Source organism: Lissotriton helveticus, chromosome 10 (assembly GCF_964261635.1).
Source record: "Lissotriton helveticus chromosome 10, aLisHel1.1, whole genome shotgun sequence".
NCBI classification, from domain to species: domain Eukaryota; kingdom Metazoa; phylum Chordata; class Amphibia; order Caudata; family Salamandridae; genus Lissotriton; species Lissotriton helveticus.
The window spans coordinates 212,808,784-212,822,399 of NC_136071.1; positions in this window are offsets into that span (position 1 = coordinate 212,808,784).

Here is a 13,616-nt window from a genome sequence, read left to right on the forward strand (position 1 = left end):
TTCCCCATGCTCACAGGCTTTACATTTGTGACATTTCCAGAAGCCAGGTGTTGTCAGCCAATTCTGTTTTCTCTCCTTACGTGGTTCTAAATGACTTTGTGTCAAAATGTCTCTTAAGGAAGAGGTTTTTCTGTATGTAATGCTTGGATTTGCTGTCAGGCTCTCATTCAAAGTTTTATCCAGCCGAAGAATTGGCCAATGCTTTTTGTAGGCTTTCTTCATTTGTATGCTTTGGTTATCGTACTCCACAATAAGTCTAGTTGTTCCACTGCTCTGGTCTGTTTTCTGTTCTTGATCTCTTTTTAATTTCTTATTCTTAGGGGTTAATAGTTCTTCTCTCTTTTTCAGATGCATACGATTTTTTGCGGTGTTGATCACTTCCATTGGGTATCCTCTTTCGAGGAATCTGAGGCCCATGTTTTCTATTTCTTCATTCAGGTCGTCTTCCTCAGAACAATTCCTTTTTACCCTTAACATTTGTCCGTAAGGGATACTCCATTTTAGTCTGTTTGGATGCCCACTATTCGTGTGTAAAATGCTATTACATGCTGTTGGTTTTCTGTGGATTTTGGAGCAGAGTTTATTGTTCTTAATGAATATCTCCACATCAAGGAATATCAGAGAATGGGTGCTAGTCGTGGATGTGAATTTCAAACTGTATCTGTTTTTATCCAAGGTTTCAATTAATATTTTCAGCGAGTTCTCATCTCCGTCCCAAATGACGAACAAGTCGTCAATGAAACGACACCACAATTTAATTTTCGGCCCATCCGGGTCTTCTTGATCTCTCTTGATCACCTCAGTCTCCCAAGCCCCCATCAGGATGTTCGCATATGTGGGAGCAAATGATGTCCCCATTGCTGTCCCCTGTTTCTGGAGATATATGTCTCCTAGGAACAGGAATGCATTGTGTGTCAGGCAGTATTGGAGCATCTCCAGTAGCATGTTTGAATGTTCTAGAAAGTTCACAGATCGTGTCTTGAGGATCTCCTTCACAGCCTCAATGCCGTCCTCATGGCGTATTGAGGTATAAAGCGATGTGACCTTTTTCAAGTAGGCTACTTGAAAAAGGCTAACGCCGAAACGCGTCGTCCTTGTTCTACGAGTGCACAATAAAGGGTTTGTGAAAAGATCTCCTGGTGTGTCATCTCTGTGTCCTTCTAATCAGCGGGATTCGGAAGTTGTTGATATTAAGAGCATTGGCTGCTACTCCCGATGACATCAGCGTTGCTTGGTTGAGGATCGCTCGAGCAGCACCTTTGAATACATATATATATATATATATATATATATAGAGAGAGAGAGAGGGAGAGAGAGAGAGAGAGAGAGAGAGAGAGAGATAGATAGATAGATAGATAGATAGATAGATAGATAGATAGATAGATAGATAGATAGATAGATAGATAGATAGATAGATAGATAGATAGATAGATAGATAGATAGATAGATAGATAGATAGATAGATAGATAGATAGATAGATAGATAGATAGATAGACAAAGGTTACGGTGACGTTATACCTAGGCTTAGATTTCACTCGTACAAAGCCATAGAAATTCAGCAGTTATAGTTACCTTAGCTAACTATAACTTATGCCCCCACAATGCACTGCTTATGACCTCAGAGATTACATCACTCATGACATGGTCGTGACATCACTGATGAAACTGTAACAGGGGAAATAGACTTAAAATAAGTATTAACCGAATATTTGTAAAATGTGTGAAATCAAGCTTGACCATGAGAAGGTTACCCGTTTTATGACATTTGTTGGCACAATGTAGTCTCTATGAAAGATTACACATCTGCCAAATCCAAGAGGATTACTTTTTATAGCACTACCCATGAAATCTTTATTGTCACAAGCATATGTGACACACAACCACACACACACACATGTCCGGTTTTTACCCATAAGACGGTTGGTGGCCATAGCTATAGTGTGCTCTGCAACCATAAGTTCCAAAGGTTCCACGTCATCTACTAGGAGGCCTTCCCATTGTTCATAAAATGGAAGAAGTGAGGTTGTGTGCAGCTGGGGAGTCCCTATAAACAATAGATTTATTTAAAATCCACATTAGGATTATGGAGGAAATATTAGGAAGGAACAATATACATAGCTAAAAATCATACATTTGCAGGGGAAAAAGTAAACAATTGAAAGACAGAAGATGAGTGCATGGGCGTTCTCCTAAAACCTATATGTGCAGTTTGGTGTGCTAAACTAACATACATGTTCATCCTGATGCAGCTGATAAGCTGTAAAAATCTTTACATGACACATAAACTGATTTTGCGACTTTTCAAGTAACCTATGAATAAATGTGCGCTAACCACACATTAAAGAAACATGAGAAATTAATGAAAGAGAACTTAGTTACGGCATCGTAAAAGCATGCAGATAATTGTAGAATAGATGAAATCAGATTCATTTGAATAATATAGGTTCATATTATATTAACCAGTTTTAGCATGTTATTTCAATGTGTAATAAAAAGTTAAAGTGATGAACTCACATGTTATATAATACCTAATCATCCTCATTGAAATAGTAATTTGTGTGAAGAATTAATGAAATCTAATGTAATCTAGATAATTTTATGTGTGATATTGAAGGGTTTTATTCTGAATTTCATCATTTGCACATGTGAAACTCTACGCTGAATGAGAAAAAGAAAACTGATGCTGCATAAGCCATATTTAGTGCAAATGGTCTGAAACCATCAAACATTAATCTTCATATATGTAAAATATTTGAAACGATATTAACATTTTTGGATTTGAAATCATTTTACATGTTAGTATTTTGAAAATGCAGTAATGTGTCAAAGTTACATGTCATCTTTGCAATCCATCATGTAACGTATTCTGAGTGCCTATATGTTGAAAGGATTTTTGAAATATTGATTTCCCCTATGAAATGTGTACTTGCTTTACTTTATATTCTACATATTTTAAATCAGCTTTATTATAGGCCTTTATTCTCCCTACTCTGCTTTGTCTTATACTTGTGAGAAGTTTTCCTAAACGTTCAATGTGAAGCAAAACTGTTTTACTAAAAGAGTTCTCACTCACTTGCAAGGTCTATTTGTAACAAAGTTGATACTTTGATAACATCTACTATGGAAAACTGTCCTCTGAAACTCACTCATGTGCCTTTTACTAAAAGATCAATGTTTGGAAGTTTACATATACCGGATGGTCTGACAACTCACATGATCAGTACCACCTCTTTCTATAATATGTATCTTCCTTTATTCCGGATGAGAATCATCTTATACAAACTGAACAGAGGACTGAGTGGTCTGACACAATGAGGTTACCAAGGAGTTTTCACTCTGGAATTGGAGGATTATTATTATACATTGTTATTAATGGATGGACAGGAGGCTCTCCAACAGACCCTGGAGACTGTTCTTTGATTCCTGCATCTTCCCTTGGTGAACTTTTACAGACTCTACTAGCTCTTTTCCCAGCTGACATATACACTGTGTTCCCTAATCTTGAACTTCTTCTCAATGGGACTCTACCCATGAGCTGTTGTGGCTCATTTCCTTACTGAACTTTCCAAAACTCTCTTTCCACTTTATGGCAAACCCAAACCAATTAGACTGTCTTCCTCTCTTTGATCCTAAATGTTTATTAATGATGTATTGCCCTTTCTAATATAATTCATAAATTTTCTTTTAACAAAACCATGGACTCTATTCGATCATGACTTGTCTCCTTAAGTTGATTGTGCATTTCAATAGATTTTTTGATGATCAGCATAGAGAAATTTCCGGTGATCAGGTCATTGTTTTGTATTGCCTTAACAGAATTATTGGTTTTCATGGTTTTAGTCCAGCTAAATTTCTTTAGAAGGTTCGGACAAGAAATAATAATCCTATATTTAAATAGTCTGGTGTTGAGAGTTGTTAGATTTGGGGGTCTCTAGTTGGCACAGGCAGGTACTTGTGACAAATAGGGACCCTTGCCTCTAGTCAGGGAAAGGGGGTAAACTCCTAAAATAACCCCTGCTCACCCCCTTCGTAGCTTGGCATGAGCAGACAGGCTTGTCTCAGAGGCAGTGTGTAAAGCATTTGTGACCACATGCAGTAACCCAGTGACAACACTACAGATGGACACCACACAAGGTTTTATATCAAAAATAAGTATATTTTATATAGAGTTACCCCTAGACCATAAACAACAAAAAAACACAATACTGTTACATTAAGATGGTAGATTTAGCTTAGTTTAGTTCAATTCTTAAGATACAACACTTTGCTTCAATGTACCTTACAATGCGTTGCGCTTCCATGACAAGCAATGTTGCAGCAATGGAAATGCGGCAAAGTTCTGGTGCAAATAAATAAAGACAACGCTCTCTCCTTGATGCAACACACTTCCCGGTGATGCGGCGGCGTCTACGGCGACGTCGATCCTCTTCTCTGGCGATGCGGAATACTTTACAAGATGCGAGCCGCGACTGGCCCTGTGACAAGCATCCCAGCGATGCAGCGACGTCGATCCTCTCCACTGGCGATGCGAGTTGCTTCCACAACGATGCGAGCCGCGACAGGCCCTGCAATACTCTTCCCGGTGATGTGGAGGCGTCTGATTCGATGTCGATCCTTCTCTCCTGCGACACGCTTCTCAGGGACGCATCGGCGTCTGTGGCGTCATTGATTCTCCTCTCCAGTGATGCGGGGCACTTCATGCTGTGAAGCGGCAGCGGCTGTTCTGCGACGCGCTTCTCGATCTTGAGTCGCGCTTCCAGCTCCTTGTGACATGCAAATCCCCCACAAAGTCCAGCATAGCTGCAGGCACCTCAGGAAGACTTTTGAGTAGCTGATGGGTGAAGTCTGTTGTCCCTGAGACTTCAGCAGGAGGCAAGCTCTGTTCCAAGCCCTTGGAGATCCTTCACAAGTTGAAAGTAAAGCACACAGAGTTCTTTCTCCTTTCTTTGGCAGTCAGGCAACCACTGCAGGCCAATCCCTCAAGCAGCACTTCAACTTAGGGATAGTCTCTCCTCAGTTTCTTCAGGTTCCTCTCCTCAGCAAAGATTTCTTCTTGTAGTCCAAAAGTGATCTAATTTCTTGGGATCAGGGTCCCAATATTTATAACCCAAAATCCTTTGTCCTCTGAGGGCAGAGGGCCCTTTGCCCAGTCCAAACCAGTTCCTGAGCACTTTGTTTACATGACTCCTTCCTTCTATTCACTGTGCAGGGCAGAGACAGCCACCCCACAGGAGGTGGGGCCAGCACAGGGGAGGGAAGGCACAGTCCTGGAGCACTCTGTTGACAGGATTCCTTCTCTTCCTTCAGTGTGCAGGGCAGAGACATCAGACACGCCACAGGAGGTGGAGCCACCTGGGACCTATTCAGGTCCCAGGTGCAACTCCTCCCTACCATCTAGATGCAGATCTCTCTCTATTCACCACTGGGCCGCCCCAACCTGTCTCCTGGAACCCCCCAGCCGTGTCACTCACAGACTCCAGACAAAGAAATACGCAACCTAGCAGAGGCAGACTTGAAAGGTTAGGCAAGAAAACACCTATTTTCTAAAAGTGGTATTTTCAAACACAGAATATTAAAACCAACTTTCCTAAAAGATGTATTTTATTATTTTGAGTTCAGGCATACTAAACTCGAATTTCTACCATGTTTTCTGAGTCAGCTAGGATTATAAAATGTAATATTTCTGACAGCCCATTCTGGCCTATGGAGAACAGGTAGCCTTACAATAGTGAAACAATAAATGGCTGTAATTCACTATTAGGACATGCCACACACACACCAGGGCATGTCCTACCTTATACTTACAATGCACCCTGCCCTTGGGCCTACTATAGGGGTGACTGATATGAAGAAAAGGGTAGCTTTAGGGACTGGCAAGTGGGTGCATTTGCCCAGTCAGTATGACAGTACCAGACTGCACAAAGGCCCTGCAATGGCAGACCTTAGACATACTTTTTACAGGCTGCTTCTGTGGGTGGCACAACCAGTGCTGCAGGCCCACTAGCAACATTTGGATTACAAGCCCTGGGCACCCCTGGTGCACTGTACTAGGGTCTGACACGTAAACCAAACAGTCAATCATGGAATCACCAATGAATACATTCATTTACAGTAGGGAGCACTTGTACTGTGGCACTGGACAGCAGTGGCACAATGCCCAAAGCATCTAACACCAGCAAAAATACATGAGGCAACAGCAAAAATGGAAGGGAGACCCAGGCCAAAGGTGCCAGGTCTAACAAGAATCATATACATGAATCTAATTACAAATTTGTGAATCAGTTAGCCATTTCCTGATCCTCATTGGATATGCAGATGTTAGATCTCCTATATCCAAACTCTCAATGGCACAGTACAAGATTCATCGGAGGATCAAGTGAACATTTGAGCTAAGTCATATAGAAGAGATAAGAGTAACAAGAAAACAAAAATTATTCGTAAAAGGCCCCAGTATTCACTGCAACAATCCCCTCCGGTGCAGCCACTTCATACGTAGGCCCTAAAACACTCTTTCCATGAAACCACTTAACCTACTCAGCAATCCGAGGTCACCTACAGTAGCAATCTCCACACCACAATGTCTCCCAAGTATTCCCTATGACCCCACCACCCTCGTCCAGACCTCACCCCTTCATCTGCTACATCCACCTGTACCTTCCAAGCCCATCTTGTACCCCCTGACGCCCCCTTGCCTCTAATCTGTAGCACCTGCCCACGGCACTCACACTCGAGGTGTGTTAACATCTGTGTTTTATGTCAGCACTGAGAACATTGTGAGGACATTGTGAGGGGACGGGATCTTTGTTTGCTGTTTCTGGTGGTTCGTGGTAGAGATAGCCTCTTCAAGCAAGCCTTCTTTTTTCATACTGAACTGTGCATGCCAACATCCGCAGTGTCTGCAGCATGTCTGCGCAGTTCAAGGACAGCGCCTCAAAGTGTGCCTGTCTGCCAATAGCACAGGTGCACATAGAATGCTGTGTTGTTCTCTCCATATATCTGGGTGACCCTTTGGGCAGAACATGGGATACCAATGTCTAGTAATGGTCTACGCCCCTGAAAATGGCCATGCACCCAATCTGGCGAATCATCTTATGATCCATTTTTGCTTCTATGATATTGACAATTCCACTTTTTTTTTTTTAGCGTGTAAACAGGAAAAAGCTATGACAGTCAGCTACCATATTATAAATATTATTTGTGACAATGTTTTGGGCTGGAAATTCTGCATACTCTACAAATTATAGACCTAGTCTGTGTCTTTATATATATATATATATATATATATAAAACAACCTTCTTTACAAAAAAAGAAAGCAGAGGCCACGGGAGGGGGACACCAACTAAGTTGTTTAATGACAAGATGTGGCGAATGCATTTCGGCGTGTTTAAGCCTTCCTCAGCGCCCAAGCAGTCACGATGCTGTCCTTAGCGCAGATGCTAATCCTGCCACTTATGAGAAATCCACACAAGCTCCGCCCCCAACGACGATGTCAGCACACCTGCTGCTGATCCCGTGATCTGGCGAATCATCTTATAATCCATTTTTGCTTCTATGATATTGACAATTCCACTTTTTTTGGGCGTGTAAACGGGAAAAAGCTATGACAGTCAGCTGCCATATTATAAATAATATTTGTGACAATGTTTTGGGCTAGAAATTCTGCACACTCTACAAATTATAAACCTAGTCTATGCAAAGTTCGCCCTTGAACACTGTAAGGCAGAGCAGCTGCAGCGCTTAACCCAGAGTTCAATCCACATGGGTTTTGTATTTTTGTATTTAATCACGGCAGGGAACTTTGCACCCACTGGGGTTTATAACTACAGAGACCATGAGACATTGGGAAAAGCCACGCCCTCCGGGGCAGGTATTTATAATTGTATGCGAAGTTGCCACTTCCGTCTGTGCCACTGATGAAGGGATTCAATATCCGGAAACGCGTCTGGCAGAGCAGTCAATTTGGAGCCTGTGGTTTCGTGTTTGGGAGCTGTTTGGCAAGTGCTCGAGTGCTAAATAAATGAACTTTTAACTACAAGCTTCCTGAGGCATTCCTCATTGTGCTTCCTGATCGTGAGGATTATTTGGGGCTTGCACGCCTAACAGGGAGTGACCCACCGGAATCACCGGGTCTGTCCAGGCTTGTTTCTTGAGCCTGGAACTAACAGGAGGAAGCGGCGCAGGCGCCAATTCAGGACCGGAGCCTGTGCAAAGTTCGCCCTTGAACACTGTAAGGCAGAGCAGCTGCAGCGCTTAACCCAGAGTTCAATCCACATGGGTTTTGTATTTTTGTATTTAATCACGGCAGGGAACTTTGCACCCACTGGGGTTTATAACTACAGAGACCATGAGACATTGGGAAAAGCCACGCCCTCCGGGGCAGGTATTTATAATTGTATGCGAAGTTGCCACTTCCGTCTGTGCCACTGATGAAGGGATTCAATATCCGGAAACGCGTCTGGCAGAGCAGTCAATTTGGAGCCTGTGGTTTCGTGTTTGGGAGCTGTTTGGCAAGTGCTTGAGTGCTAAATAAATGAACTTTTAACTACAAGCTTCCTGAGGCATTCCTCATTGTGCTTCCTGATCGTGAGGATTATTTGGGGCTTGCACGCCTAACGGGGAGTGACCCACCGGAATCAGCGGGTCTGTCCAGGCTTGTTTCTTGAGCCTGGAACTAACAGGAGGAAGCGGCGCAGGCGCCAATTCAGGACCGGAGCCTGTGCAAAGTTCGCCCTTGAACACTGTAAGGCAGAGCAGCTGCAGCGCTTAACCCAGAGTTCAATCCACATGGGTTTTGTATTTTTGTATTTAATCACGGCAGGGAACTTTGCACCCACTGGGGTTTATAACTACAGAGACCATGAGACATTGGGAAAAGCCACGCCCTCCGGGGCAGGTATTTATAATTGTATGCGAAGTTGCCACTTCCGTCTGTGCCACTGATGAAGGGATTCAATATCCGGAAACGCGTCTGGCTGAGCAGTCAATTTGGAGCCTGTGGTTTCGTGTTTGGGAGCTGTTTGGCAAGTGCTCGAGTGCTAAATAAATGAACTTTTAACTACAAGCCTCCTGAGGCATTCCTCATTGTGCTTCCTGATCGTGAGGATATATATATATATATATATATATATATATATTGCAGCTCAAAGAGCACCAAAGCGCCGCACTCCCAGGCGGGTGCTTCCGTTGCGAGGGTGCACTCGCAAATCCAATTCTGCTCCACCTCCCAATAGCGAAATCTCCCGCAGGAAGAAAGGAAGCACTCTCGGAGGTACGTATCTCCAAATTTTATTTTACCACAGCAAACTGACGCGTTTCGGTCGGAACCTTTCTCTAAGTTTATATATATATGAAGCTGGCCGTCTTTCAGGTAAATTAGTAAGTAGAGTAACAGAGGAAGCAAACCCAATGGATGGTGCAAATGTATTTATTTCATACCCGACACCACCACCGCCATAACGCGTTTCAGGCCGCATGGGGCCTTCATCACATGATATATATATATATATATATATATATATATATATTCACTGAAAAAACCATAGGTTATAGACCATATATAGTTAGGAATTTGCATTTACAAAACCTTGAAAATTCACTGAAAAAACCATAGGTTAGAGACCATATATAGTTAGCTGGACATTTTATTGACATAAAACCAATGAAATTCCATATATAGTTAGTTGCACTAACTATATATCGCGCACCGGCAATCCACTGCTGATGATGTCACATATTACATCATTCATGACATGGTCAGTGACATCACTGATGACATCACTGATGACATCTCAAATGACATCACTGATGACATCACTGATGACATCTCAAATGACATCACTGATGACATCATCTAGTGTCTGTGTGTTTTTGTAAAGTTTAAATATGTTTTACATATTGAAGAATGAGTGGATGTATGGAAGACTGAGTGTGTGTGTGGCTGGCTGGGAGGTGTGTGACTCTGTGCATATCAATGTGTACTTGTATCAGTGATTGTATAAGAGAGTAAGTATGTGTTAGTATATGTGTGAAAAGTATGGTGTTCTGTGTTTAACTGTATAGATGAGGAAATCGAAGTGTGATTGATTCTTCACAGGACTGACTAGGTGTATGAGTGCATATGATAGTGTTGTAATAATGAGTGACTGTATGTATGAGTGATTGTATGGGTGAATGAGTGAATGTGTGTGTAGACGTAGGAATCAGTGAGTGCGTATGTAGTAACTGGTATTGGTGTGTCATGATGTCATCAGTGATGTCATTTGAGATGTCATCAGTGATGTCATTTGAGATGTCATCAGTGATGTCATCAGTGATGTCACTGAAGTATGGTGTTCTGTGTTTAACTGTATAGATGAGGAAATGGAAGTGTGATTGATTCTTTACAGGACTGACTAGGTGTGTGAGTAACTCCATGGATGAGTGGCAGTGTGTGAGTGTCTGCATAGGTGTATGAGTGCATATGATAGTGTTGTAATAATGAGTGACTGTATGTGTGAATGAGTGAATGTGTGTGTAGACGTAGGAATCAGTGAGTGCGTATGTAGTAACTGGTATTGGTGTGTCATGATGTCATCAGTGATGTCATTTGAGATGTCATCAGTGATGTCATCAGTGATGTCATTTGAGATGTCATCAGTGATGTCATCAGTGATGTCACTGACCATGTCATGAATGATGTAATATGTGACATCATCAGCAGTGGATTGCGGGTGCGCGATATATAGTTAGTGCAACTAACTATATATGGAATTTCATTGGTTTTATGTCAATAAAATGTCCAGCTAACTATATATGGTCTCTAACCTATGGTTTTTTCAGTGAATTTTCAAGGTTTTGTAAATGCAAATTCCTAACTATATATGGTCTATAACCTATGGTTTTTTCAGTGAATTTCATTGGTTTTTTAAAAGCTAATATCTATAGCTGTAAAATATATTCTTTATTACGTGACGTATCACGTAGCCACGTGAGACGCCTCATGACGCGTCGCATAACCGTGACGTATCGGCTCTGCAGCGCAAACAAAACCCGTAACGTAAGCGTGCCGGAGCACGCTTACAGATATATATATTTTTTTTAACCTTAATTAGACAAAATCCACACGTGCACATATCTTGAGGCCTTGCAAAGGCACATCAAACAAACAGTCCCTACAATTTTGCCAAGTTTGCTGGAAATCTATTCCCTTAATTTTTTTTTTACTGTTTCTCTTGGTTTTCCCCTTGTTACGCTTACCGGGACGCTAGCCGGTACGCGAACCGGACGCTCCAAAAACACAAGATGGCGGACTCCCGTTACGCTGCCGGTTAGCTGCCCGGTTCGCGTACCGGGAAGCGCCTCTACCGCGAAAAATCGCGGGGGACTTTAATATCCCCCTCATCAATCCTAGGGGGTCAGGAGTGGTCTACCTTGCCCCCTTTCCTTCATTTCCCCCTTCGTTTTTCACCACATCTTGTCTCTCGATCGTACCGAGAGACAAGATGGCGGCCGCTCCGGACTGTTTAGAATGTTGACAGACACCGGAGAGCCAATCAGCTTCGCTTCGCGAAGTTCCGTTACGCGTCAGGTACGCGAACCGGGGCGCTAACCGGAGCGCTGTCACAGATATATATATTTTTTTAAACGTTAATTTCACAAAATCCACTGGAGCACATATATTGAGACATAGCAAAGGCACGTCGGGCAAACCATATCTACAATTTTGCCAAGTTTCATGTAAATCTATTCAGCCGTTCGAGCTAAAAGTGAGTCCAACCGCCCTATGGAAAAATGAATGGGAAAAATGCGTTTTGGGACCCCCCTTTTTTCTCGGCCCCCCTTGACGAAACCCCCCCAAATTTTCAGGGGCTGCTCAGAAACAAAATGTGCCATTTTCCTGAAAATTTCAGCCAATTCCGTCCACCAACGCCAAAGTTATTAGACATAGAATTTTCAGAAATCCCATAGAGAAAAAATCCTAACTATATATACCCACTGGCTATCGCCAGTAGGTAATATACATATATAAACATATATAATCTGCATATCTATATAAATATAAATGCATGCATACATATATGCATACATATGCATGTTATTTACATGAAAGTTTTAAAAACACTAATAAAAGCAAAGCTAAAAAGCCACCTCATTACAAACAGAATGGCTTTAACTTAAACGAGGGCGAGATCTATTGCATTTTCAATGCTTGTTTACTTTGGTTCTATCAAGAAGGCATTCAGATGTGTCACACATTTGCCATAAATTCTGAATGTTAGCACTCTAGTTGCTCATTAGATCACTGTAGTAAAGCTAGTGCTCACCAGGGAAGTCTGCTGCTAATCATGGTTTGCAGCCATTTTCCCGCATTTTTTATCCCGCAGACTTTCAGTCCGCATACCATTATCCCGCAAGGTCATTGACCTCGCATACCATTATCCCGCATTTTTTCAAAACGCATGTGCATTTATCGCGCATGCCTTTACAAAGAATTACGTTTTAAAGGCATGTATGGTAAATGCATTTGCGTTGTGAAAACCACGATGACGAGAGAGGTAAGTGGGTTTGTGTTAATTTTTTCGTGGGTTAGTGACTGTGTAGTGTAGTGTAGTGTTGTGTAGTGTAGTGTTGTGTTAGTGTAGAGTAGAGTTGTGGTGGTTGTTTAGTGTAGGGTCATGCTGGGGTAGTGTTTTAGGGTTTAGGGTTGTGTTGTAGTGTTTGCGTAGTGTAGGGTCATGCTGGGGGTAGTGTTTTAGGGTTTAGGGTAGTGTTGTAGTGTTTGCGTAGTGTAGGGTCATGCTGGGGGTAGTGTTTTAGGGTTTAGGGTTGTGTTGTAGTGTTTGCGTAGTGGAGGGTCATGCTGGGGCTAGTGTTTTAGGGTTTAGGGTAGTGTTGTAGTGTTTGCGTAGTGTAGGGTCATGCTGGGCGTAGTATTTTAGGGTTTAGGATAGTGTTGTAGTGTTTGCGTAGTGTAGGGTCATGCTGGGGGTAGTGTTTTAGGGTTTTGGGTAGTGTTGTAGTGTTTGCGTAGTGTAGGGTCATGCTGGGGTGTAGTATTTTAGGGTTTAGGGTAGTTTGCGTAGTGTAGGGTCATGCTGGGGGTAGTGTTTTAGGGTTTTGGGTAGTGTTGTAGTGTTTGCGTAGTGTAGGGTCATGCTGGGGGTAGTGTTTTAGGGTTTTGGGTAGTGTTGTAGTGTTTGCATAGTGTAGGGTCATGCTGGGGTGTAGTGTTTTAGGGTTTTGGGTAGTGTTGTAGTGTTTGCGTAGTGTAGGGTCATGCTGGGGGTAGTGTTTTAGGGTTTTGGGTAGTGTTGTAGTGTTTGCGTAGTGTAGGGTCATGCTGGGGGTAGTGTTTTAGGGTTTTGGGTAGTGTTGTAGTGTTTGCGTAGTGTAGGGTCATGCTGGGGGCTAGTGTTTTAGGGTTTTGGGTAGTGTTGTAGTGTTTGCGTAGTGTAGGGTCATGCTGGGGGTAGTGTTTTAGGGTTTTGGGTAGTGTTGTAGTGTTTGCGTAGTGTAGGGTCATGCTGGGGGTAGTGTTTTAGGGTTTAGGGTAGTGTTGTAGTGTTTGCGTAGTGTAGGGTCATGCTGGGGGTAGTGTTTTAGGGTTTAGGGTAGTGTTGTAGTGTTTGCGTAGTG